Source organism: Lepisosteus platostomus, chromosome 1, assembly GCF_059453375.1.
Source record: "Lepisosteus platostomus isolate fLepPlt1 chromosome 1, fLepPlt1.hap1, whole genome shotgun sequence".
In the NCBI taxonomy this organism is placed as follows: domain Eukaryota; kingdom Metazoa; phylum Chordata; class Actinopteri; order Semionotiformes; family Lepisosteidae; genus Lepisosteus; species Lepisosteus platostomus.
Window position 1 is genome coordinate 6,415,736 of NC_142611.1, and position 27,743 is coordinate 6,443,478.

General features: G+C 37.1%; 3 long non-coding RNA genes across 5 annotated transcripts in view; all 3 read left to right on the top strand.

Annotated features, from left to right (window-relative positions):
- The first annotated feature begins 4,499 nt into the window (after positions 1-4,499).
- On the top strand, positions 4,500-6,498 carry LOC148677590 (uncharacterized). The gene is made up of 4 exons (XR_015935404.1): positions 4,500-4,572; positions 4,771-4,837; positions 5,584-5,661; positions 6,225-6,498. It is a non-coding gene; the product is annotated as an uncharacterized LOC148677590 (long non-coding RNA).
- A 2,302-nt stretch (positions 6,499-8,800) lies between these two features.
- Positions 8,801-10,630, top strand: LOC148677591 (uncharacterized). Its single transcript, XR_015935320.1, has 5 exons — positions 8,801-8,858; positions 9,314-9,380; positions 9,727-9,777; positions 10,145-10,250; positions 10,442-10,630. It is a non-coding gene; the product is annotated as an uncharacterized LOC148677591 (long non-coding RNA).
- Positions 10,631-17,001: 6,371 nt separating this feature from the next.
- The window catches only part of LOC148677592 (uncharacterized), a 33,694-nt gene continuing 22,952 nt past the window's right edge, over positions 17,002-27,743 (top strand). The window contains exons 1-2 of one of the 3 annotated variants that reach the window (XR_015925175.1): positions 17,002-17,061; positions 23,391-23,457. This is a non-coding gene — a long non-coding RNA (uncharacterized LOC148677592). Of the gene's footprint in view, positions 17,062-22,938; positions 22,999-23,390; positions 23,458-27,743 lie in introns of those variants that run through there. The other 2 variants (XR_015925180.1, XR_015925197.1) reach the window with 2 other exon arrangements.

The window sequence follows — 27,743 nt, forward strand, 5'->3', positions numbered from 1 at the left end:
ATTACTCAACAAATCTCCCACTTGACTGTGGCTATTTTAGGATTTCACCAGGCTTTGAGCAGTTGTCGTTTTATTCTTACATTTAAACCCATGATTAGAGTGAATCACTGCAGCACTGGGTGTGTCTGTTTCTGCAATAATTACATTTGTATTTGTAACTGATTTATTTTGTGTTAGGTTCTTAGGGGGAGGTTAGTTATCTACAGAGCTACCTATTTGTTGCACATACGTCATAACAATATTTCGTTTTTTGAGAGAGGGGTGTCTCTCAAATAATATTTATACTATGGATTTAGTTGGTATACCAGTTAACAATCACAAAAAATATTCTGACCAAAGTCAAATGACTTTAATTCCTCAGAACTACTGATTTTGGTGTAACTTGCAGATTCTTTTGGAAGTTAGTTTGGAAACTGGGAATAAGAGGTAGTTCTTAACACAGAGTTACGGAAGTATAAAACAAGCTGCCCAGCATTGTTGCTGGAAAACTGGCATCCTTCAAGAAATGGGTGGATGAGATGTTTAGATTTATTGGCTGCTGTAGCCTTTCTAATGATCTTATTACTTTTAATTTATTTAAAGGGTGGCTGGATTGTACTGAAAACATATTGTAGCATTCCTGCAAGGAATTGTGGTCCTCCTTTGGATTAAGGGCGTGGTCAGTTCACCTTTCAGTCCGTCATTTGTCCCCACTAATCAGGCATATTATTATACAATTAATTCACCTCTATCACTGATCTCTCAGGGGCGGTACTGCTCTGACCACACTCCCCTCCGGATGTGCTGGTACACCCTTTTCGGATAGCGGATCCCAAAAGGTCATGTCTAAGCCTCGGACATGTTCTTCCCCAGTGTCATCTACCCCAGTCAGCAGCCAGCCTTTACTGCCCCTGATCCACTCGCCGACCCAGTCGTCTGTCGGCAGTAAGCCTCTGCTGCAACCATATGACAGCCGCTACTCCAGCCAGCAGGCAGCCTACCCCTGCAGCAGCTGCTTCAGCATCTCAGAGGAGGAATCTGGTCTCTGCTGCTTCTACTGCCTCGCCAGTTTGCTGTAAGTCAGCAGCCAATCTCTGCCGCAATTTTTACAGCCGTTTTGGTTTGCTAAAAGCAAGTAGCCAATCACCGCCCCAGCCTACTACGACTACAGATTCTCTGGTCCGGTACAAGTCAGCAGCTAGTCCCTGCACCACCCTGCTGCAGCTTCTACAGCCTCATCGCTCTGCTACAAATCGCAGCCCACCCCTGCAGCTTCCCGGTTCTCTACAAGCAGCCAGTCCCTGTACCAGCCTGCTGCAGTCTCTTCAGTTCCAGCAGCCTGCAGTGACCTATACAGCTTCACCAGCTTTGCTGCAACTTCTGCAGCCTCCCTGGTCCACTACAAGTTGGCAGTCAATCACCTCATCAGCCCACTGCGGTCTATACAGCTTCACCAGCCTTCAGGGGTTTATACAATACAGCCATTCCAGTCAGCTACAAACTGGCATCACGTTCCACCTTCATCCTTTTCTCCCCTGGAGCCTTGCACTGGTTCTGGTCCTCAGTGGGCACAGTGCCTTGCCCAGACCAGGGAGAGCCTGCTGAAGCCCACCGTGACAGTACGTGCTTTGACCTGGTCCCCGATCAGCCCAGCTCCTGTTGCGCTACATGTAGACCGCCCTGACAACGAGTGCCCTGTCCTGTCCGGCTCCAGATACAAGCTTTCCAGCCCCCACACTAGCCTGCTACGGCTTCTACAGCTCCAACCGTGTGCTGGCAGTCGGCAGGCCATCTCTGCTGCAACTTATGCAGTTAGTTTGGTCCACTGCAAGGCAGCGGCTAGTCACTGCACATCTCAGCCTGGTCCAGGGCACACTTCCTACAACCTGCCCTGTAATCCGCCTGGACTAGGCTCCCATGAGCACACACCCTGATCAGCCTGGCTCCTGGCGTGCTCTTGGTTGACCCCTCTGATGATGTATGTTTTGCTTGCTCGGCTCTAGTTGCAGACCCTTCACCTAGGCCGGCCTTCGCTGAGTTGGCAGCCTACCCCTGCAGTGTCGGCCATGGCCACAGCCAGTCTGCCACCAGTCTCTGCTGCGACTACTACAGCAACGCTGGTCTACTGCTAGGCCGCAGCCCATCTCTGTTGTTATCGTCACTTCCTGCTTCCTCTACTGCACACTCGGCCGTCTCTGGGGTGCTTTTTCTCTTCTGCCTTCAGGTGTCATCGTAAGCCTCCGAAACTCTCCGAACACAAGCGCTTGGATTCCGACCTGATCACCACCATGGTTGCACATTGTCCACAGCAGTGTGGTAACTGAAGGACTGGCTAACACAGAAGTAGGGGAAAATCCAGACTGCACTGGATGAAATTCAAGACAGCATTCGAAGACGACAAGTGCAGGATTTTCCAATGAAAGAAGGACCAGAACAGATGAAGACTATGGGGAAATACATTTAAAGCCGAGAACAGGAGACAACTTGCTACACAAAGGATTGTGAGGGCCTGGAACAAGCTCCCTAGCGAAGATGAAAAAGCTGACTCCATGGGTTCTTTCAAGAAACATCTGATTGCATCTCTGATCAATCAACCACTGAATACTAAATTATCAAAAATAACTCATTTTATTTTTACGTGTTTTATTATTATTATTTGCTTTGTATTTTGTTTAAATATGAATGAGCCACAGAGAAAACGTTTTTTGAAAGTGGAGTTGTAAAAAGCAAGATATTACAACTTCCTTCTGTTGAATCTAATATTTAGGTAACATTTCCAAAACACCTTTTATTTAATTATTATTTATTTTAATACCTCAGCTTTATGCAAGGCTCTTAATCTTATTTTAAAAATCTAGTATATCTCTTCGATTGATCCCCAGCTTTGTGGAAGGCATTCCTCCAGACAAGGTGAATTAATACAAAAAGAGCCACACTCCTTATGCTTATAAAATGGACAATTTTGCACAACCACTCTACCTTATCAACTTGTCTTTTGGTCATGGAGAAACTGGAGTACCAGGAGAAAAGAAGAAGTGGAGAAAAAGGATGAAGCTAAAAAAAATTGGATACTTCACACAGATTAAGTTATAGCCTAGAACTGAACTCAGAACTGTGAGACAGCTGTACTAACTGCCCAGCATCATGCCGAAATTATTTATCTGAAAAAAGTGACCTGACATTTACAGACTGTTACACCTTTTAAACACCTTGAGTTTAAATGCACATTGTTTAAGCTCCATTTCATTTAAAACACGTACAAAAGTAATGCAACTACTGTATTTTAAAAATGTGATCTAATATTAAGGACTTTTCAATTTATATTTTGAAACGGTAGGAGAACTAAAACATTAAAAATATGTTTCCCAGGACTTAATTAAACTCACGTAAACAATCTGTAAGCTATTGAGCAACTTCTTCTCTTTTGAAATGTAAGGTTTATTTTCATTCTTGTATAAAGTATGCAATATGTTTTGCAAAAAGTGCCCACAAAGAACATGATTTCCTAATAATAAACTATGTTCAAAACCAGCCTTTGAAGAGACACTTGTTAAAGGAATGAACGACTAACACCCCTGAACAAAATAATGTTTAATTTTAATTCAACTCTTAAAAAAGACATAAATCATGTAAATGGTAGGAGACCAGCTTCATGTTACTTTAAGTCAACTAAATAAGAACGCTGTTTTTAACAATGGGAATCTGCAGTTTTCTAAGTATTGTCTCACATTACTTTGAAACAAAGTACCGTGAAGTCTGTTATATTCTAATGTTATATTCTAATATCATTTTCAAGACTAATGCTACTTCATTGTCAGAATAGGAGGCTGAGAATTAAAATACAATTAAAGAACACAGAGTACAATTCCATTCATAACAATTCCTCTTTTTGAGCTAACTTAAATTAAATTCTGTGCTAAATATGCACACAATGCTAAAACCATCTTTTCAAAATATATAATTATACTATTCTGTACACAGATACATTAATCAAAGCCATTAAAATTCCAAAACTCAAGTTGTTGAAAAAAGCGTATTACATTTATGTGGAGATGTAATCATTTATTTTTTTTTAATTATAATTGTATTTGCTTCTAAAGTCAATTCCAGATATACTTCTTTCCTTGGTATAAGTTTCCCATTATAGCTTTCAAAATCTCTTGCTTGGGTTAACTGAATAATAGGCTTTATTAAATATGGATTTTTAGCATGAGATAAAATATATAAATTGGCTATTCTTACACCAAAATCTAAAACATATAGTCAGCTTTACCTCCGAGTTATAAAAAGACAGAAACCCAGTTCATCCCAGAAAGAGTGTTATGAGCCAAAAAAAAACCCAGTAAAGAACAAATAATGGGATTCTCTCCCACGTGGAGTTGCCACTCATTCACTGTGTTTATTATTTTTCTTGTTTAGCAATAATCTTCAAAGAGAAAGAATTTAATTAAGTGAATGAGTCACAGCCATCGTGGTTGGTTCTTCACAGGATGAAATGTATATAAATTCAACCCAGAAAAGTGGGGGACTACAATCAAACTGATCCAGCTGTCTCATCCAGGTCGAGCAACAGATCTTCGCTACAGTTATCAAGTCAGTTTTTTGCCTCTTCCACATCTGTGCTGATCTGAACTTTGTTTATGCTGTTACCACATTGCTGTATGATAAAAATACTTTATCATTAAATGATTTACTATATTTTGAAAAAACAATAAAATGGAACATAAACCCTACCATGATGATGAATTTATTTGTTACTGAAATTAACATTTTCTTTTTCTTTTTTTACAGACCTCCATACACCATGAAGACCGCAATCTTCCTGTCGTGCATTATTGGTCTAACCATTGCTATTCCGGTAAGTTTATTCGATATCTTATTTAATTTGTACTATATAAAAAAGTGTCTTGTTATGCCTTCATAATCTGCGATCTATCTCAGACTGGATTAACCAAATACTGTATATTCCATGGCTGTTTTGTCTTTGCCTGAGCTCTTTTCACAATTGTATACCTGAATTACTTTACCATTATTAAATATAACAAAACTATATTTTGAGGTCACACATTACTGCTTCCATCAAGAGTAGCTTTTGCCGTTCTTGGGCCTGTGTCTTTTTAGAGTGGTCATTTGGTCTAATCCTAAATTGGAGGAAACTAGTGACTGAAACAAGAATCACATTTTGTACCGAAATTATTTGGAAAAATGACATCAGTTATGTTACTGTTTGAACTGGATATTTTTTTTCTGTAATACAAATTAGAAAATAATGAGAGGTTTGTGCTGTAGGTGGGCAGATGGCTAAAATCTTAATCGGCGCCTTCATATACTGTACAGTACAATTAGTTACTGTGAAGTTATTGGTTTTACAAATGATTAAAAGTTGTAAAGGACTGTAATTTAAAATCTAAACTCTAACCGGACAGGACATATGCCTTCATTTGACAGAAATGTAAAATTGAAAAAAATGTAAATATACAGTACGTAAATATGGGATATACTGTACAGATAACTCAAAAATTAGAAGAAAATACTAAACGTTTTCAGGATATAAAGTGAATTAAACAGATTGTATATATTAATTTAACTTCTTTGTTCTTACAGGCTAATCATGACCATCAACGAGTTAAACGTTCGCGTTCATTCTCAAGCTCAGACTCAAACTCACTGGAACTAAATCAAGTAAGTCCTTTCATGCTACATATTTGAAGATGACGTTCTTTAAAATAAATTTCATTCGGTGTACAGTGACAAACAACCCCTTATGAAGCCTGATGCACTTGTAAGGAATAAAAAGGGCTTTTTAAGAAAAATAAGGGAAGAAAAGGAGAAAACAGCTACTGTACCTCTTCTGACATAGGGGGTGTGAAATTAAACTATGCAATATTGATTTTTATTCTTTTGCATGTTTATTTCTGATCATGTTATTTTTTTCAACAGCAGACAGGTTGTTCTGTTTTTATTAAGGACAGTAGAACACACCTGTTCATAGAGTTAGAGCCTTACATTGTGGCTCAATTGTCGTGCCTCAATGTGTGAGAGGTAAAGGCACGAGTAAAGAAAGTTCCTCTGATGCTATAGTACACAGATTTTTGCTTCTGTGTCAGCGCAAACTATAAGAGCAGTTAGATAAGAAAGGTGGACAATGCCCTGACAATGACCCGTTGAGGTTATGAGAACACATGCATACAAATGAATAGCACAAAAAAGACCCTCATCCAGTACTTCACTTTTGTCTTTCACAGGTGCCTACCTCTGCACTACTCCAGCTGATCCAGAACATAATTAAAACTCTGGCTGCAACAACTCCAACAACTACGACTCCAACGACTACGACTCCAACAACCACGACTCCAACAACCACTACATTGCCTACAACAAAAAAGCCATAAATTCAAATATACAATGATCGTATCCTACTGTATCATTCCTAGTCTGAACTAACTCTTTCTCTACGACCTTAAACTTCTTAAAAGTAACGACTTCTCAAAAAATAATAAACTTACAGCAGGTATCACATGCAAAGTTGTTTTGCTTATTTTTTGAACGATAAAGGCAAAGCACTGTATTTTGTCACTATGGTGTTTCCAAAACAGCCAGAATGAAGCGTTAAATTAGACACATGTTAATAGGGACAGAGCTATCAGCACTTCCTGGGATTAAAGGCACGGTTCTTCAGAGACTTCAGAGGCTTGTGTGACACTTGGGTGCTTCACAACCACATTATGTTCACTAAGAAATTATTAACTAAACAAATAATCTTAGCAGAGTGCACATATTGTAAGTGAAAATCAAAGCTCATGCTGATAAGAAGTTTGAAGATTTCTACCATAATCCGAAACAAGTTACAGGAAAATACATATCTTGCATTATTATTAAAATATTGTTTATTATACATGGGAACTGTAAAGAATATTAGATTTGTAAAAATTGTATTTCACTTTGTAAAAGAATCAGTTCTCCTCGATTAGAGCACCCCTTCATGGAGACTGTACTTAGTATTTAGAAATGTTACATTCACATTACTGTTAAAACATGTGTTTCTTTTAAACCATTTTATAATAAATTACACCACTTTTTTTTGTAACTCCACCACTTTCTCAAGTAGAACATCCAAATTAGATGATGTACTGTATATAATATAAGGTGGTTAAAAGAGGTTGGAGTGGAAGCTAGATTTGCAGGGGCTAAATACAACAAAAACCCTTTTAATCTGATATTCAAGACAAGGAATAATCCAGTAAATATTTAAGTACCAATATAAAAAAATAAACCGTTTTTTCATCGCAGAAAGGTACATATTTTCTTCAGTTTTAAGTGTGGATATCCCACAGATTACTTTAAGATGTAAATTCATTTTTTACTGTACTAACCTTCCAGAGCCTTTGTAATGGTCAAGATTTGAACCCCCAACCATACAGATACAATATATGCCTGGATCCCTAAACACTGTTGCCAAACCTCTTCCTGAAAATTGAGTGGGCTGTTTAAATTAACTTTTAAACAAACCCATGTCAGAGAAACAGATGTCAAAATAGAGCTTACACAAGAAGTTAATAATAGGAGGTATTTTAATGTATTTTATTTTATCCGTCCCATCTCCACCTGAATCCAACTTGTCTGTATGTGACTATACAGCCACCACTGACATGCCCTAGATTTGACTTCAGGAATACCCAGAAAGGCTGATGAATTTCAGCAGAGAACCCATCCAGTTTGGGAAATGTCATCACTTCTTAATCAAGTCTGGAGTGGAAACCAGATCTGCAGGGGTTAAATCTCTTTCTAATTCACTATGTTTCCATTGTGCTTATGGATCAAGAACAAAATACTGTTTCCCAGATTTATTTTCTCTCAGGAGATTATACAATAGGTGCCTTTCTCAACCATCTCATCATATTGAAATCAGGCAGTGATATGTGACTTCCTGAAGAGTAGAGAGTGATATTGTGTATCAAACAAATTTTACTCTACCAATTTAGTTAATACTGTTTAGTTACAGTAGGCTCATTAGGCTGGCTTATAAAACCAACATGTCTTTTCATTGTTCATTGATTAGATTTTTTAAACTTAATAGCCTTAAAACAGTCTTATTTTCTCTTTTTATCTCAGCAATTGTGTCAGTGAATTGTAGAGTATTTCATTTCTGCTCCTTTTGGAGCAAGGTACTGTATTTTGTTTCCAAAACAGCCGGAATAAAGCACTTAATTGGATACAAAGATCTGAGAGTGCTAGAAATTGTTTATTTTATTAACTTAAATTCATAAATATATTTTACCCTGACAACTATAGCTTTGAAAGTGAAATTTTCATTTGTGAAAGTATGTCCCTTTACAAAGGTAATTAAAATATCCAACCCAAAAATGTACCTTTCATTACATTGACATTGTGAGGAAATTCAATCTTTTATCATATTTTTTAACAGAAAGGCAAGAAAACATTATTGGTCTTACCAAGATGTCTATCAGTTATTTATGGACAGTGTTATGCAGTAATCTATAATCCTAATTGATATGATTACTTCAGATGATTAGGATTTTAGATTTGTTATACAAAAATATATCTTTCTCAATTAAATGAAAGCGTACTGTATGTCACTGTGTGTGGAAAAATATGTTTACAGGTGTTTGGTGCACAATAAACTGCAGAAGTTTACAGGTCATCTTCAGGTGGGTGTGACCCATAAACCCAGTACGCCTCTTCCTTAGTCAACACTGTATGTATATTGAAATGATGGCTGTTTGTAAATAAGATTTGATTGGTCATTCATTGTTTGAAATTTATATAAATAGGACTTATGGAATGGAGCATTTTTACCAAGAAGATAACATTGCGAATACAGTACTACTTCATTATTCTTAAGCTACAGCAATTAACAGGTACTGAACTTTGCATTTATGTTCTTTTACATAGACAAACTTTTGTGAGTACTGTATTACTACCTTTTTCTTCTTTTGCATTTATGGAAAACATATTAGTACTGTAGGAGCATGTGCAAAAAAAAAATCATAGATTTTATCTTTGTGCTTTTCAAAGCCAATAATCCATTAATTTATTGTCAGAGATGCGTTTATTCCTTGGAGTGTAATTCCAGAACTAAGGAGCACATTGTGAGATGACACCATGGATGAGATGCCAGTCCACTGCAAGGCACATACACACTTACACACGCACACACAAATAGTTAAGAGACACTGAATTACCCAGCCAGCACATCTTCAAAAGGTGGTAGGAAACCAGAGCACCAGAAGAAAACCTTAATAAGGTATACAAAAGCTGAAGCCAACACTTTGTAACGGTTTGATACTTAATTCTTTGATCTTATCTTCTTTAGCCTCCAGTGAATCATGAAGACGGCTCTCTTTCTGATGCTCCTCATTGGGCTGAGCATTGCTCTTCCAGTAAGTGTTCACTACGTAAATGAAATGCTATTACTTCCAGAGACTAGCAAATTAAATAACCTCACAGAGAGACACTGTATATGAGACAATGTACTGTATATATATATTATTTCAATTGCAAGGTTGTAGTTTACTTATATTCTATTACTTAGGTTTGGAAAGAAAATATTATTTCTTAATTTTAGCCACTTTCTCATGTTCTGCAAAGAATGCAATACATTACAGTACAGAGAGCTTGTAAAGCTAATGGTCTATTGCTGACAACTTTTTTTTATACAGTAAAGCTATTGCCAGACAAATATTATTTACTATGAAACACTGTTTAAATATGTCATTATTTTAACAGATCGAAGAAGAGCATCGCCGTGTAGCACGGTCTAGCTCCGAATCTCACGAAGTATGTACCTTTCCTTTGTGGCTTAAAAAAACAAGCTTACTATAATACTTGGCTAAATAAATTAGATTTTTATTTTCAAATCAGGTGACCTCACTTGTCCCCAAGTGATTAAAGCAATCAGCTAGATAAACGAAATATACAGATGTTTATGTTTCAGATGTGATGTTTCTTTTCATGACCTTAATTTCCATTATCTGATTTCTGGCATTTTTCCATAATAACTAGCATTTCAAGATGTATTTTGGTAGTTATCTTCTTTAAATACACAAATCATTGTGCAACAGTAAAGTGTTTGGTGTCTTTAAAAACCTCTGGAACAAAGGGCTTCTACTGAATATTTTATCATAATTTTTTTTTGCTTATTCAGCGGGTGAGAATTATCAGTACTGTCACTAATCCTACAACATCTTTAAACGTAACCCAGATTATCCAGCTGGTGAATACCATATTAGGTGCACTCGGACGTTAATATGGTAAGTATGTTTTTTATGCTGATTAGCCACACTGTCTGAGCCTAAATTTAATTTTGACTGATGTTTAGAACTAAAAATTGGCATATTTTACTTCATTCTCTTTTTTGACTAATTTTAAAGAAATTAGACCTCTCTAGAACAACATACTGTTGTACTGTTGTATTAACAATATATTCTTCTGTGTTCCACAGGAAGGACATGAGGCTTCACAAACTCCGGCAGCAAGACAAACTCTGTTTCCAGCTGGCTAAAATCAACAGTCTGCAGGCTTGTTTCTCCTTTCTAGATATTGTGTAAAATTATTGTTTTCTTTTCAGTGGTTATGGGGATGTGCTATCATGCATACAACATGTAACAATCAATAAACTCCTCAATGCATACTTCTCTTGTTAATGTGTGCTTTATAATTTATTATTTGTAATGTTTGAACAAATGGAGTTTTAGCAGGTGTTATAACAGAAATTGGTGAGGGAGGTTGGATCTTGCATCCTCACACCTCGCAATCTACACCATCGCAGCAAACTCCTGAATTCACTCTACACAATACAGAGGGGTTGTTCTAGTAGCTAATCCAGCCTTGGATAGGCTGCCATTCCTTTAGATAAGCAAGCCTCAACAAATAATTTTGTACATATTTATCTTGCTCTCTAGCATTTGTTAAGATCTAACCAAGCTACTGAATTCCATATAAAGTTTTACTCCAATGAACCATGGTACTGTATACTATATAATAATTATGGGTTATGCTATGGTATACTGCATATACTTTTACCGTATAGAGGTACAGTATCATACAGTATGTGATACAGTATATGCGATAAAACAAGTAGTTGTCACAACATGGTGATGAGGTGGAAAGCACCACATCTGAAGGACAGGCCAAGGAGTCCAAGTGCTTGGTCCCAGTGAAGGCATAAAGAGGCAAAAGTCTAGGCATGCGCTAGAGAAGGTGGCAAAGACAAGACGAAACAGGGGAGCACTGTTCAGGTAAATAGAGGACAGTTGAAGCAGAAGCAGACAGAGGGCAGACAGGACAGGGACAGAAACTCAATGAAAGACCGCCTGACTGTAACGAACAGTTCTTTCTGGACCCTATGCGGACGACACAATCCGAAGAAGTGGAGAAACACTAGGAAAAAGTAATGCAGGAATACGGGGATGAAAACAGGGGGGTGTGTCCAAAGTGCACTGGTGCACGGGGAAGGTGTGGCCGAGGCAAACAATCCAAAAGTAATCCACAGAGGGAATCCAAAAACGCAAGAATAAGTCCATAGCCAGGTGATCCATCCAACAAGGAATTAAAACAGGAACCAGGTCGGAACCGGCGGACAGGGAATGGGAACAGAGATTAAAACCTTAACGGGACCAAGTGCTTCCAGGTCCCAGACTCGCACGGTGCGGAAACCAGATGCAGAGCCAGGATGAACGTCAGCGCCTGGCTTTTAAGGTGGGCTGGGAACAGGGGTCAGGTGCACAGAATTAAGTCTGAAGTGAAAGGGCTGGAGCACCCTTAAGGAGGAGGGACTACAATCGTGACACTGACCATGGGCTGATCAGGGTTGTATTCTGGAGCGAATGAAATGATAACCAGGTGGTGGCAGGTGGATTGGACAATCCTCCTCCTGGCATTGGCTTGACTCTGTATGTGAATGTGGCTGGTTGCCAGGGAGACCAGGGGCTGCTCTGACTAACTGGGGTTTAAAAATATTGATTAATATGGTATATATTCACAACAAGTGTCTGAAGAACATAGAGTATTTTCCCTCCTCTGCAGATTATTTTTCACTGAGAATTGATATGGAGAAAGGAAGAAACAGGACTGAGGACAACAACATTATAACTGCAACCACAATGATTTCCTATCATGCCATCACCATTCCTACTTTACTGTGCCAGGTTGAAGCATGGACAGCTTTCAGGAGCAACTAAAAAGGATTGCCATCTTGTGTGCATTTAATATGTCTAAACATTACAAACTCACAAAGCATGCTTTTCCTGCCACTCTTGCTCACACATTTTGTCATTTCATACTCTGGGGGTTCTCTGCAGGTACATAATATCCCCTGAAACCATGTTTAAAGAGTCTCGTCTCATATATTAAATGGAGTTTAAAACAAACTTTCGGGAGAAATTAAAACTCTATAAACGCTATAACGATCTCGTCTCTTGCTGATCTGTTTGTGTTTTGTTTCTTCATCCTTTCCTCCAGCCCTTTAACCTTGCAACAGCTTCCTGGCTCATCCTTCAGTAAAGCTGTGTCTGGAGGTTTGGGTTCTGACTGTCCTATTCTTATGGACAGATTGTTGTTCTCCTTGACTAGCTAAGTTACCCCCAGTAAAACTCATTTTTCAAATAATAGTTCTTTTCTACCTCAATTAGAGTTTGACCAATCTACTGAAGTATTAAAAATGAAGGGTGACATTGCATGTCTATGCCACCTACAGTAGCAGTTTTACAGATGATAGGAACCTTATATATTTGCAATAGGTTCTTTACATTTCCCATAAATTCACCCACAGACCAGCAACAGATATGGCTTAAATGCCCTTTTGATTTTCTTACACACATAGTATGTCCAAGAAGCACACTTGATTATTAGAGGTTCAACTTTACATTTAGGAAGGAAAGGAAATGGAATGGGAATCACCCCCTTTTATACAACACAATTGTCTATAATCAAACAGTAAGAAACCATCTGTTCACAATAGACACCATTGAGAAGCAGAATTGATGACAGCCAAAAAAAAATATTCCTCAATATCCAATCTCTCTGGTCTCTTCACTGGCCAGACTGTAATGAATTTCCTCCATTTGCACCACTTTTGTTGCCTCAGGCCTGTTCCTTTTGTAAAAACAATCCCACCACAGTATTCTCAGTTCCTGGATCACCAGTCCCTCTTTCCTGAGGACTGGTAAAAAGCGGCTTCCCTTGTTCTGTCTGTCTTGTGCCAAAGGGCTCACAGGAGGAAGAAAGAGCACCAATCTGTTCAGACTCAGATCTTTTTAATGTTTTTAATGTTTTGGTTCGCGGATCTGCCTCAGAGGGGGTTCTTCTACTGTCTCTGTCAGAGGCACGTGTGCCCAGTTGATTATCAGGAGGAAGCTTGGGTCGTTTGAGAACTCTAAGTCTGCAGATCTCCAGGTGCCAAGGGCCCGTTCACGTCTTTGTTTCATTTTCTGGACTTTGGGGGTAGGAAATAGACACAGGAGAAGGACAGACATACAAACACACATTGACGCAATTCTGGCCACCAAGTGCAAACTTAATTAAACACAGCCCATAAGCCTGTCCTTTCCTCAACTGTTTGCATTCTATGACACATAAATTGCTCAAAAGTGCACTCCTAGACAATAAACACTGTATTTGTATTGTTTTGTAAGTTGTAACAGTATTTTTGTTGTCACAACCTTTGTTGTCAGCATTAGCAACTCAGTGCTCTTCAAATTTTTTTAACAATATACTGTAACTAAATTGATTTGTAATATTAGATAATAATCAGTAATTATATTATATACTGTAGTATGAAATGTTTGTCTTAGTCTTAATTTTAACTGACTTGGCTTTATCCAGCTGAATTCTTTCCTCCACCAAACATATCTCTTTAGAAAACCAAAAAACTCACCAGTGTCTTTTGTCAATCACATACTGTATGCTTCACAAAACAAAAGTAAAAGCATTTGCAAGCTTCATCAAATTATGACAAAGCTATAACAGAAATTAAGGAGGAAGGTTAGATGCTAATCTCTCACACCTCCACTTGCCTTTGTAATTCTCGCACTCAGAACTTCCTGTATCTCACCTCTCACGCTGTGCATTTTTCATAGCACTCTGCATCTTTGTCACAGCGGAAAGGGAGGCAACCCCTGGGCCAGGACCCCCAGAGGTTTCAATTCTCCCACTGGGAGTTTTTGTTTTCCTCGCTGTCAGTTCCTCATAGTCTTCTATTGCTATATCATGTACCGTTCTATACTTCCTCACTGCATTGTCACAATTCATGGCCTTCAAGAGACTGCATCGCCCAGCAGTTGGTTCCCTACACTCATCAAGCAACGCCTGCTGCTACAGCTAGCTGCTAGTGCTGCCACCCATCCGCCAACTCTCATACTTGCATCCACAACACACGGTGAGCGCTTCTCAAGTGCCGCATCCAAACCTACTTGCTCACACAAGCCCAAGCTTGTATCATACTTGCACCATATGCATTCTGTCGTTTTGTTATTGGCTAAAATTCCCATAGGTTCCAGGGAAAATGCAGCCAAAGGGACTTGCTTTCAGCTCATCGTCTGGAACTTTGCAGAGGTGTTTTGGGGTATTCTTTTTGGGAGGTCTGGCCTTTGAGGCCATTCTCTCAGCAAGGCGAGCTATGCCAAATGTATTCTGTATATCTCATCTCTCTTGCATTTATTAGGATATAACTGAACTACTGAACTTAGAAGTTCTAATCAAATATTTGTGCGGAACTCGCATGTCCACTCACCTACATACAGTATACTGTATAAGTCTCACACTAGGGACTCCCCATAAGAGTGTGTTAGACAAGAAAGGTGGATTTGCCCCAACAATGATCTTTTATCTTAGGTTAGTAGAACACATGCATACGAACGCATTACACAGAGACCCTAATCTAGCATGCCACTTTTGTATTTCACAGTTGTCATTCTTTGCACTGTTCCAGCTTATCCAGAACATAATGAAAGCTCTGGCTACAGCAACAACTCCAACAACGACTACACCACCTACAACAAAAAAGCCATTAAATGAAAATGACAATGAATGTGTCTTATAAATCCTAGTCTAATCTAACTTTTTCTGTACTACCTTTAAGTTTGTAAAAGTAATAAAGTAACAAAAAACAATAAACTTACATGAAAAAAACGTGCAAAGCTGGTAAACTTATTTTTAACATGTTCTGATTTCTTTCCTTATGGATATCAGAGGTTATAAAGCAAAATAGACGTATGACAGAAACTGTAGTGCTGAAAGCTGTTTACCTGTCACCTGGGATTACAGGCACTATACTTTACCCCTGGGCATCAAAGACATGGCCAACATTAGGGTGCTTCACAGCGAAGTTATTGACTAAACAGATACTGCAATCTAAGCAAAGAGCACGTAAACAAAAATCACAACATGCTAGCTCACGTTGATATGAAGTTTGATCATTTCTACCATGATCCAAAACAAGTTACGGGGTGTTGTGACTCAGCAGTGAGGCGAAGGGAGCCACCTCTGTACGACAGCCTGAAGAATCCTGAATCCCGAATCCCACTGAGGGCAAGAGGAGAGGTGAGAGCTGGCGGGGGGGATACGCGGTGCAGGCTGGCGAAGACAGCTGGACAAGGAATGCTCAATGCAGCCGGGTTGATCAGACTGTGAAGGCTTGGCGCAACTAAAACAGGGCAGAGCAGGATACTGGATACCGCACAACGTCACTGGTCTGGTATATTGCTAAGCTGGGTTAGTGAAAGGAGGGCAGATGGAGGTCCGGCTGACAGAGTGGATCTGTCTCAGGATCAGGCAGATGGGCTGAATCAGGAGGAGAAGTATTCTTCTGACACACTCGACGCGCTAAGAGCACCTCCTGAACTGGTTCGGAAGCTCGATGAGAGAGCACTGGGCCGTAGGTAGATCAGGGTGGAAATAATCTGGAGTTCAAATGATTACCCATTAAGTAGGGGCAGGTGGCTGGGATCACCGCCTCCAATGAGTTCTCACGGCACCAATGAGACAGAGGTCTGCAAGCTGTGGCTTGTGATCTGTAGCAGTGACAAACTTAAAATGTTTTGTTATAGCATGCTCAGTTGGCTGGGGAATAAAACAAGCATGTTTTTTTTTCTTAATTGGTCCTCCTTTTCATTGATGAATCCTTTAACTTATGACCTTCAGACAGCCTCATTTTCTCTTTTTTCCCTATTTCTGTTATTCTGTCAGTGAAATGAAGATCTTATATTATATTTCTAGTAACACAGATACTTTTGTAAGGCACTCTATTTCGTCACCATGATGTTTCAAAAACAGCCTGAATGCAGTACTGTATTACAGTAGATACACAGAAGTGAGACATAAAAAATCACCATGTTTTTTCCTAATTGCTCCTCTTTTCAATGATTAATAGTTTAACTAATGGCCTTAAAACCACCTCATTTTCACTTTTTTCTTTATTTCAATTATTGTGTCGGTGTATTTGAGGTATTCTGTGTAGAATTACATCTCTTGCCCCCTTTGGAGCAAGACAGCTACCACAGATAGTTTTGCAAGGCACTTTGATCTTTCAAAAACAGCCAGAGTGTACACGTTAGAATTTGTAATGTGAGACATTACAAATTCTAAGTTTATTTTAACTACTTAAATCCATTTAAAATACATGCTATAAAGACACCCCACTTAGAAATCTACCTTTCAATGATTAAAATTGTGAGATAATTCAGCTTGTAGCATGTTTTTGGAAGACAAGAAAACGTTGTTGTTCTTACAAGGCATCAATGAGTGATTTAAAATGATTACTTAAGATAATTAAGATTTTAAGATATGATATGACATGTTTCTTTACAACACACTAGAAAATGCAGAACTTTACAGGTCATCTTCCAGTGGATAAGACATTAATCCATAGTATTAAATATGTCTCTCCCTTAGTCAACACTGAATGTATTTTGAAATGTTGGCTGTTTTGAAATAAGGCCTGTGACAAGTAATTTCATTGGTCATTCGTTGTCTGAAATGTATTTAAATAGGACATGCAGAAAGGAGCATTTTCACCAAGCTGATTCATTGGACACACTACTATTTCTAAGGTGCAGCAATTAACAGGTACTGAACTTTACCTTTCATTTCTTTTACCAAGACAAAGTTTTATGAGTACTGTATTAACACATGCAAAAAAGGATAGATTTTGTCTTTGTGCTTTTAAAAGCTGTTAATCCATCCAGTCATTATTAGAGATCCGCTTATTCCTTGCAGTATAATTCCGGAACTAACAGCACAATGCAGGACGACACCATGGATGAGATGCCAGTCCACTGTAAGGCACATAGACATTTACACACGCACACACAAATAGTTAAGAGACACTAAATTACCCAGCCAGCACATCTTCAAAAGGTGGTAGGAAACCAGAGCACCAGAAGAAAACCTAAGGTATACAAAAGCTGTAGCCAACACTTTGTAACTGTTTGATACTTAATTCTTTGATCTTATTATCTTCCTTAGCTTCCAGTGAATCATGAAGACGGCTCTCTTTCTGATGCTCCTCATTGGGCTGAGCATTGCTCTTCCAGTAAGTTTTCACTACGTAAATGAAATGCTATTACTTCCAGAGACTAGCAAATTAAATAACCTCACAGAGATACTAGAGCTGAGTATACTGTATGCAGTATATGTATATTATTTCGAATGTATGTTTGTTTTTTTCCATCATTTATGTTTATAAAGAAAACATTATTGTCTACAGAGAACTTGTAGAGCAAATTGTCAAATTCTGAAACTTTTTTGAACAGTAAATGTAGTGCCAGAGCAACATTTTTACTATGAAATATTGTCTGAAAATGTTATTCTTTTAACAGATCGAAGAAGAGCACCACCGTGAAGCAAGAGCTAGCTCTGGATTAAATCCAGTATGTACTGTACCTTTCCTTATGTGGCTAAAAAAGCATGCTTACAAAATAAATTGCTTTACAGTATATCAAATCAAGGGACCTCACCATGTTTTGCCTATAGGTGATTAAACCAAACTAGCTAAATTAAATATGAAGCACTTTGTGTTTCAAATATTATGTTTCCTTTCATTATCTTAATTTTCATTATCTGATTTCCGACACTTCCCCATAATAACTAGCATTTCAAGATGTATTATGGTAATTATTTTCTTTGTAATACACTACAGTATATACAAGATTGTGCAACACTAAAATGTTTTTTTACTTTAAAAACCTTTTCAACAAAATGCTACTACTGAATTTAATCATGTCAGAATCATAACCGTCAGTATTTTCTGCCTTATTCAACAGGTGGGAGTTCCTAGTCCTATCTCTTCTACTACTTCATATTTGTCCAAGATTTTAGACATGGTGCAAACACTGTTAACTTTACTAGGGCGTTAATATGGTAAGTATGTTTTATTTAAAAAGTACAGTAGTTTAGCCACACACTGTATGTGATCTTAAATTGAATTTTGACTGATGTAAGAACAAACATTGGTCTTTTCTCCTTCTGTCTCTTTTTTGTGTTCTGTAAAGATATAACCCCTCTCTGGAATAACATAGTGTTCACTCTTACATTATCCAATCAGCAGAAATTATTAACAATATATTCTTCTGTGATTCACAGGAAGGACATGAGGCTTCACAAACTCCGGCAGCAACACAAACTCTGTTTCCAGCTGGCTAAAATCAACCGTCCGCAGTCTTGTTTCTCCTTTCTAGATTTTCTGTAGAATTATTGTTTTCCTTCAGTGATTATGGAAATGTGCTTACATGTGCGTGCAGCATGCAATGATCAATAAACTTCTCAATGCATACTTCTCCTGTTAATGTGTGTTTTATACTTTTTTATTTTAAATGTTTTAGCAAATGGAGTTACAGGTACAGCAGAAAAGTATAAAAGAAATGTGGGAAACTACCTAGCTCACCCCTCCCACTATTGAGGGGGTTTGTGTAGCCTTGGATAGGCTGTCATTCCCTTAGACAGGCAAGCGTCACCATATTTATACATCTTCATATCTCTCTTGCTTTCATGAAGATCTAACCTAACTACTGAATTCCATATTAAGTTTCACTGTACTGAACCACAGTACAGTATGTCATGTCATTATTATGGGTCATGCTATGGCGTGTACAGAGTATTAGTACCATATTGAGTTATCATACAATATATGACATATCCAATAGAACAGGTATTTTATTGACTCATATGGTATAGATTGACAACATATGAATCTAGAATTTAGAGCACTTTCCATCCTCTGTGACTTTCTACCATGCTGTCATCATGTCTTCTTTATGTGCCGCGTTGAAGCACTGACAGCTTTCAGGAGACTCTTAAAAGCAATTGACATACTGTGTGAATTTAATGTGTATAAACATTACAAACTCACAAGGATGCTTTTCTTTCCACCTCTGCTTTCACACATTTTAATAGTTCATACTTTTGAAGTAGCATTCTCTGCAGGTATATACTTGTAATATCCCCAAAAACTATGATTAAAGAGCTCAGTCTTACATTATAAATGGACTTTAAAACATATATTCAAGAAAACATCAGACTTGCTAAACTCTGTAATTATCACGCCTCTTGTGGACTTGCTTGTGTTTTGTTTCCTCATCCCTTCTTCCAGCCCATCCTTGACCTTGCCACAGCTCCCTGGATCCTCCTTCAATAAAGGAGTTGGGGTGGTTCTGACTGTCCCATTCTTATGAACAGGTTATTGTTCACCTAGATAACTAGATAAATTACCCCAATACAAGCTTACAGTAAGTTTCAATCATGCTTCTTCTCCACTTTAATAAGAGTTTGACCAAACCACTGAAGTTTAAAGAATTAGGGGTTATATTACATTTCCCCTTTTTAAGTGCACCATCATGAATATGACCCCATAAAAAGAAGAATTATTTTTCTTTTGGTAGCAGACTATGTCAAATAGCAATATTAAAAGTGCTAGGATACTTGCAACATTTCCCAGAACCACCACTTAACCCACAAACCAGCAACAGACATTAGTATGGCTTAAGTGTCCTTTTTATTTTCTAATTAATTACAACAATTAAAGACTTCACAACACAAGTATTTCAAATCAAACAGAAAGAAACCATATGTCCACATTTTCCTCCATTCAGAAGCAGAAATGAGGACAACCAAAAAAACTATTCCACAATGTCTTATCTTCAAAGTTTATGCACTGGCTGGGTTGTAATGAAAATCCTCCCACAGGCTGCACTCTGTTTTCACCATTTCTATTGCCTCGGTATCGGCTCTGTGACCTGTTCGTCTGTTCCTTTCCACCCTAGAAAATAGAAGTCCCAGCACAGTACCTCAGATCTATCACTAATATATCCTTTCCTCCGCAGATCAACTGTTCCTCTATCCTGTCGTCTCACAGAATGTGATTCCTTTATTCTGTCTGTCTTGTGTCTAGGGGCTCAGGGGATGAAGAGAGAAGGCCCATCCGATGAGGCTCAGATCTTTTTATCTCTATCAGTTAGCCAATCCCCCTCAGAGGGGGTTAGTGACAGTCTCCATCAGGGACACGTGTGTCCAATTGATTATCAGGAGGAAGCTTGGGTAGTTTTAGAATTGTCAGTGTACAGATGTCCAACAGTCCTTAGGTTATATCACTTCTTTTTTTTCTTTCCTGCGCCAGTCCAAACTGGCTCAGCAAACCCACACACTTCCATGTGGCAATACCTAAGGTGTGGTAATTGCGTTATGTCTGGGCAAATAGTGTGCTCTTCAATCCTTACTGTTTCTTGCCCCACTATCTGCATTTAAACACTGAAGTTGAAGGCTTTGGAGGAACAAATAGATACAGGAGAAGGACAGACACACAAACACACATTGACGCAATCCTGGCCACCAAGTGCAAACTTAATTAAACACAGCCCATAAGCCTGACCCTCCATCTGTTAGCATTCTGAGACACATACAGTACATTGCTCAAAAGTACACTCCTAGAGAATAATCACTGAATTGTATTTTTACCAAAATCAAAGCATACCATTTCAGCATTATTATAAGAACTCTTCAACTAATTTTTTAACCATATGACTAAATATACTCTTTTACAAAGCCTACAAATCTTCACCTGTGTCTGCTGTCATTCGTACAGTATATGATATACAAAATATCACACCTTTTTAATTTAAAACAAAAGGAAAACATTTGCCCACATGATGGAATTATGACAAAATTATCATATAAATTAGGTAGCATACCACAACAAGTGGCAGTGCATGGAGAATGTCTCACCAATTTTTATTTTTTCAGATAATCAAATGCAGGCCTGCACTACTCTGTAAATCCAGGTAATGCCGTGAATCCTTAATGAGCAGCAGCTGCATGTGGTTGTTAGCAAAAAATATATATTTTAATAATACAAATTACTGATCATACTATGCAGCATCACTAAAATAATTTTTGTTTAAATACAATACATAGAGTATACAGATTTATTAGTAATTGTGTATAAATACTTATTAGAAAACAGATACTTTATTTTACATTTTGATTGCTAAAATAAACACATACAAAATTAACAAAATGGGGTCAGTGGTGGTTTGTATGACTTTCAAAGGATGCCTCATGGTCACTGGTCTACATATAATAAAGCATTTTTTCTTTAAGGAAAAAGATTCTTCTGCTACAATAATGTGACAGTAATTCTGACAACATGTCTTTTTAAAGTTAGTAATTTTAATCATTCATTGTTTATATATGTTTCTATATGTGATGTAATATAATTTTTCTATGCAGCATAATGTAAAATGAAAGCTTTTAAGTTTAATTTAGCTCATTTAATCAGAGTGACTACAGAGTGACTACAGCCATAGCATGACCTGTCTCACTGAATTTCTTTTCCATATTTCATATGTGGCACCCCCCCCAGTCCCATATTTAAAATGTAAATATTTAAATTATAATTATAAAAATATATCATACTTTGTAGCTATAAAGTTAGTATTTAAAAGCAAATATACATGTAAAAACCTCAATTGTGATTTCTGTTAAGGGCATCTTGAAATTCCTTTACTATCTCCAAGAATCCTGAAAAATGTGAGTCTGGTGGTTAAAAGCCAGATAGAACTGGTTTTCTTTACTCCCCATATGGCAGTAATCATACATTTGCTAAATCTACAGAACATTCATTCATATTATTATTTTTTTAATTTACATTAATATTTAACATACGGTGATACCTACAAATATAAATGATTGTATTTGATTAATGGAGGAAGAGTCTTTATTCTGTCCAAGGGCAATTTGTTTAAACTACTACTTGCTTATTGGCTGGGAATTGAACCCAGACCTCCTGCATGGCACACAAGAATTTTACCCCTGAACTGTCAATGTATCACTGATTGGGTGAGTTAATTTCAAAACTGTAAGTGTTTTATTTTCCATTACTACAATTACTATAGCAAGTGTTAATTGAAAATGTAGCTAAAACAAACATGTTCAATTTTTCTCAAAATAACCACATCAAGTGACAGAGTTAAAGAATTTGATGCAGAAAATGTTCATTAAGAAGATAGAATACTATTTTCCACACTTTATTTTTCATTTTCAGCTAGCACAATGAGCTGTATAAGTACAGTGTTTATATTCATAAATTAATATTGTAAATGACATTCAGAAAAGTAATTATACTTTGATTATTTTTATTTACAGCTACCAAATATACCCTTTAGTTACATTATTCCATATTAATATTTCATATTTAGTGGAGTTAAATAGGTAGTAACACAGATTAAATTAACCTCTTTAAGATACCGTTTCACTAACATCTAATGCACCATGCCAACTCATAACATGGTACAGCACATATTTAGTTTTAAATATGCCTCTCCCTTAGTCAACACTGTACAGGGTATGCATTTTGAAATCTTGTCCGTTTTGAAATAAGGCCTGTGACAAGTAATTTCATTGGTCATTCATTGTCTGAAATGTATTTAAATAGGACATGCAGAATGGAGCATTTTCAACAAGCTGATTCATTGGACCACCACTTCATTATTTCTAAGGTGCAGCAATTAACAGGTACTGAACTTTGCAGTTCATTTCTTTTACTGAGACAAACTTTTATGAGTACTGTATTAGCACATGCAAAAAAGCATAGATTTGTCATTGTGCTTTTAAAAGCTGTTAATCTATCCAGTCATTATTAGAGATCTGCTTATTCCTTGCAGAATAATTCTGGATCTAACAGCACAATACAGGACGACACCATGGATGAGATGCCAGTCCACTTTTAGGCACATAGACATTTACACATGCACACACAAATAGTTAAGAGACACTGAATTACCCAGCCAGCACATCTTCAAAAGGTGGTAGGAAACCAGAGCACCAGAAGAAAACCTTAATAAGGTATACAATAACACTTTTTAACTGTTTGATACTTAATTCTTTGATCTTATTATCTTCCTTAGCCTCCAGTGAATCATGAAGACGGCTCTCTTTCTGATGCTCCTCATTGGGCTGAGCATTGCTCTTCCAGTAAGTGTTCACTACGTAAATGAAATGCTATTACTTCCAGAGATTAGCAAAATAAATAACCTCACAGAGATACTAGAGCTGAGTATACTGTATATGTATATTATTTCAAATGTATGTTTGTTGTTTGCTTTTTTCTATCATTTATGTTTATATAAAAACATTATTATCTTTATATTACTTTCTCATACTGTACAAACTGCAAAACAAATGTGCAATAGCTTAAATTACAGAGAGCTTGTAGTGCAAATTTTCTAATGTTGAAACTTTTTATTGAAAAATAAATGTATTGCCAGAGCAACATTTTTTACTATGACTTTGTTTGAATATGTGATTATTTTAACAGAATGAAGAAGATCACCACCGTGAAGCACGGTCTAGCAAAGGATTTAATCCAGTATGTACCATTCCTTATGTCGCAAAAAAAGCATGCTTACAAAATTTGCTTTATATCAAATCAAGTATCCTCACTGTGTTTTCTCTATGAGTAATTAAACCAATAAATGAAATGTGTAAAGGTTCACGTCTCAATTATTAGGTTTCCTTTCATTATTTTAATTTTCATTATTTGTTTTATGGCATTTGTTCATAATAACTAACATCTCAAGATCTATTGTGGTTATTATTTTTTAAATATATAAATCATAGTGAAACACTAAAACGTATTTTATCTTTAAAACATGTTAAAAAATGCTTCTATAAAATTTACAAATTTTAGAATCATAACCATCAGTATTTTCTTCCTTATTCAACAGGTGGGAGTTCCCAGTCCTAGCACTTCTTCTACATCATATATTTCCATGCTTTCTCAGCTGCTGCAAACAGTGTTAAATTTACTAGGGCTCTAATATGGTAAGTATGTTTTATTTAAAAAGTACAGTAGTTTAGCCACACACTGTATGTGATCTTATATTGAATTTTGACTGATGTAAGAACAACAATTGGTCTTTTCTCCTTCTTTCTCTTTTTTTGTGTTTTGTAAAGAAATAACCCCTCTCTGGAATAACATAGTGTTCACTCTTACATTATCCAATCAGCAGAAAATATTAACGATATATTCTTCTGTGTTCCACAGGAAGGACATGAGGCTTCACAAACTCCGGCAGCAACACAAACTCTGTTTCCAGCTGGCTAAAATCAACCGTCCGTAGCCTTTTTTCTCCTGTTTAGATTTTCTGTAGAATTATTGTTTTCCTTTCAGTGATTATGGAAATGTGCTTACATGTGCATGCAGCATGCAATGATCAATAAACTTCTCAATGCATACTTCTTCTGTTAATGTGTGTTTTATACTTTTTTATTTTTGATGTTTTAGCAAATGGAGTTACAGGTACATCAGAAAAGTATAAAAGAAATGTGGGAAACTACCTAGCTCACCCCTCCCACTACTGAGAGGCTTTGTGCAGCCTTGGATAGGCTGTCATTCCCTTAGACAGGCAAGCGTCACCATATTTATACATCTTCATATCTCTCTTGCTTTCATGAGGATCTAACCTAACTACTGAATTCCATATTAAGTTCCACTGTACTGAACCACAGTATGTCATGTCATTATTATGGGTCATGCTATGGCGTGTACAGAGTATTAGTACCATATTGAGTTATCATACGATATATAACATATCCAATAGAACAGGTATTTAATTGGCTCATATGGTATAGATTCACAACATGTGTCTGAAGACTTTAGAGCACTTTCCATCCTCTGTGACTTTCTACCATGTTGTCATCATTTCTTCTTTATGTACCGCGTTGAAGCACTGACAGCTTTCAGGAGACTCTTAAAAGCAATTGACATACTGTGTGAATTTAATGTGTATAAACATTACAAACTCACAAGGATGCTTTTCTTTCCACCTCTGCTTTCACACATTTTAAAAGTTCATACTTTTGAAGTAGCATTCTCTGCAGGTATATACTTGTAATATCCCCAAAAACTATGATTAAAGAGCTCAGTCTTACATTAAAAATGGACTTTAAAACATATATTCAAGAAAACATCAGACTTGCTAAACTCTGTAATTATCACACCTCTTGTGGACTTGCTTGTGTTTTGTTTCCTCATCCCTTCTTCCAGCCCATCCTTGACCTTGCCACAGCTCCCTGGATCATCCTTCAATAAAGGAGTTGGGGTGGTTCTGACTGTCCCATTCTTATGAACAGGTTATTGTTCACCTAGATAACTAGATAAATTACCCCAATAAAAGCTTACAGTTTCAATCATGCTTCTTCTCCACTTTAATAAGAATTTGACCAAACTACTGAAGTTTAAAGAATTAAGGGTTATATCACATTTCCCCCTTTTAAGTGCACCATCATGAATATGACCCCATAAAAAGAAGAATTATTTTTCTTTTGGTAGCAGACTATGTCAAATAGCAATATTAAAAGTGCTACGATCCTTTTATACTTGCAACATTTCCCAGAACCACCACTTAACCCACAAACCAGCAACAGACATTAGTATGGCTTAAGTGTCCTTTTTATTTTCTAATTAATTACAACAATTAAAGACTTCACAACACAAGTATTTCAAATCAAACAGAAAGAAACCATATGTCCACATTTGCCTCCATTCAGAAGCAGAAATGAGGACAACCCAAAAAACTATTCCACAATGTCTAATCTTCAAAGTTTATGCACTGGCTGGGTTGTAATGAAAATCCTCCCACAGGCTGCACTCTGTTTTCACCATTTCTGTTGCCTCGGTATCGGCTCTGTGGCCTGTTCGTCAGTTCCTTTCCACCCTAGAAAATAGAAGTCCCAGCACAGTACCTCAGATCTATAACTAATATATCCTTTCCTCCGCAGATCAACTGTTCCTCTATCCTGTCGTCTCACAGAATGTGATTCTGTCTGTCTTGTGTCTAGGGGATCAGGGGATGAAGAGAGAGGGCCCATCCGATCAGGCTCAGATATTTTTATCTCTATCAGTTAGCCAATCCCCCTCAGAGGGGGTTAGTGACAGTCTCCATCAGGGACACGTGTGTCCAATTGATTATCAGGAGGAAGCTTGGGTAGTTTTAGAATTGTCAGTGTACAGATGTCCAACAGTCCTTAGGTTATATCACTTCTTTTTTTTCTTTCCTGCGCCAGTCCAAACTGGCTCAGCAAACCCACACACTTCCATGTGGCAATACCTAAGGTGTGGTAATTGCGTTATGTCTGGGCAAATAGTGTGCTCTTCAATCCTTGCTGTTTCTTGCCCCACTATCTGCATTTGAACACTGAAGTTGAAGGCTTTGGAGGAACAAATAGATACAGGAGAAGGACAGACACACAAACACACATTGACGCAATCCTGGCCACCAAGTGCAAACTTAATTAAACACAGCCCATAAGCCTGACCCTCCATCTGTTAGCATTCTGAGACACATACAGTATATTGCTCAAAAGTACACTCCTATGACCATATGACCAAATATACTCTTTTACAAAGCCTATAAATCTTCACCTGTGTCTGCTGTCATTCATACAGTATATGATATACAAAATATATGTAACATTATAAAAATGTTATATATAGAAGATTTAAAACATACTGTATTTAAAAGGAAATAAACACATAAAAAATAACAAAATGGGGTCAGTGGTGGTTTGAATGACTTTCACAGGATGCCTCATGGTCACTGGTCTACATATAATAAAGCATTTTCTTTAAGGAAAATGATTCTTCTGCTACGATAATGTGACAGTAATTTCGACAACATGTCTTTTTAAAGTTAGTAAGTTTAATCATTCATTGTTTATATATGTTTCTATATATAATTTAATATCATATTTCCATGCAGTGTAATGTAAAATGAAATGCTTCTACTTTTAATTGAGCTCATTTAATCAGGGTGACTACAGAGTGACTACAGCCATAGCACGACCTGTCTCACAGATTCTCATGATATTGAATTTTCTTTTCCGTATTTCATGTGTGGCACTCCTCCTCAGCCTCATATTTAAAATGTAAATATTTTTTATTATAATTATAAAAATATTGCATACTTTTTAGCTATAAAATTAGTATTTAAAAGCAAATATACATGTAAAAACCTCAGTTGTGATTTCTGTTAAAGGCATCTTGAAATTCCTTTACTATCTCCAAGACTCCTGAAAAATGTGAGTCTGGTGGTTAAAAACCGGATAGAACTGGTTTTCTTTACTCCCCATATGGCAAGTAATCATACATTTGCTAAATCTAAAGAAGTTCATTCATATTATTTTTAATTAACATTAATATTTAACATATGGTGATACCAAAATATGAATTATTGTATTTGATCAATGGAGAAAGAGTC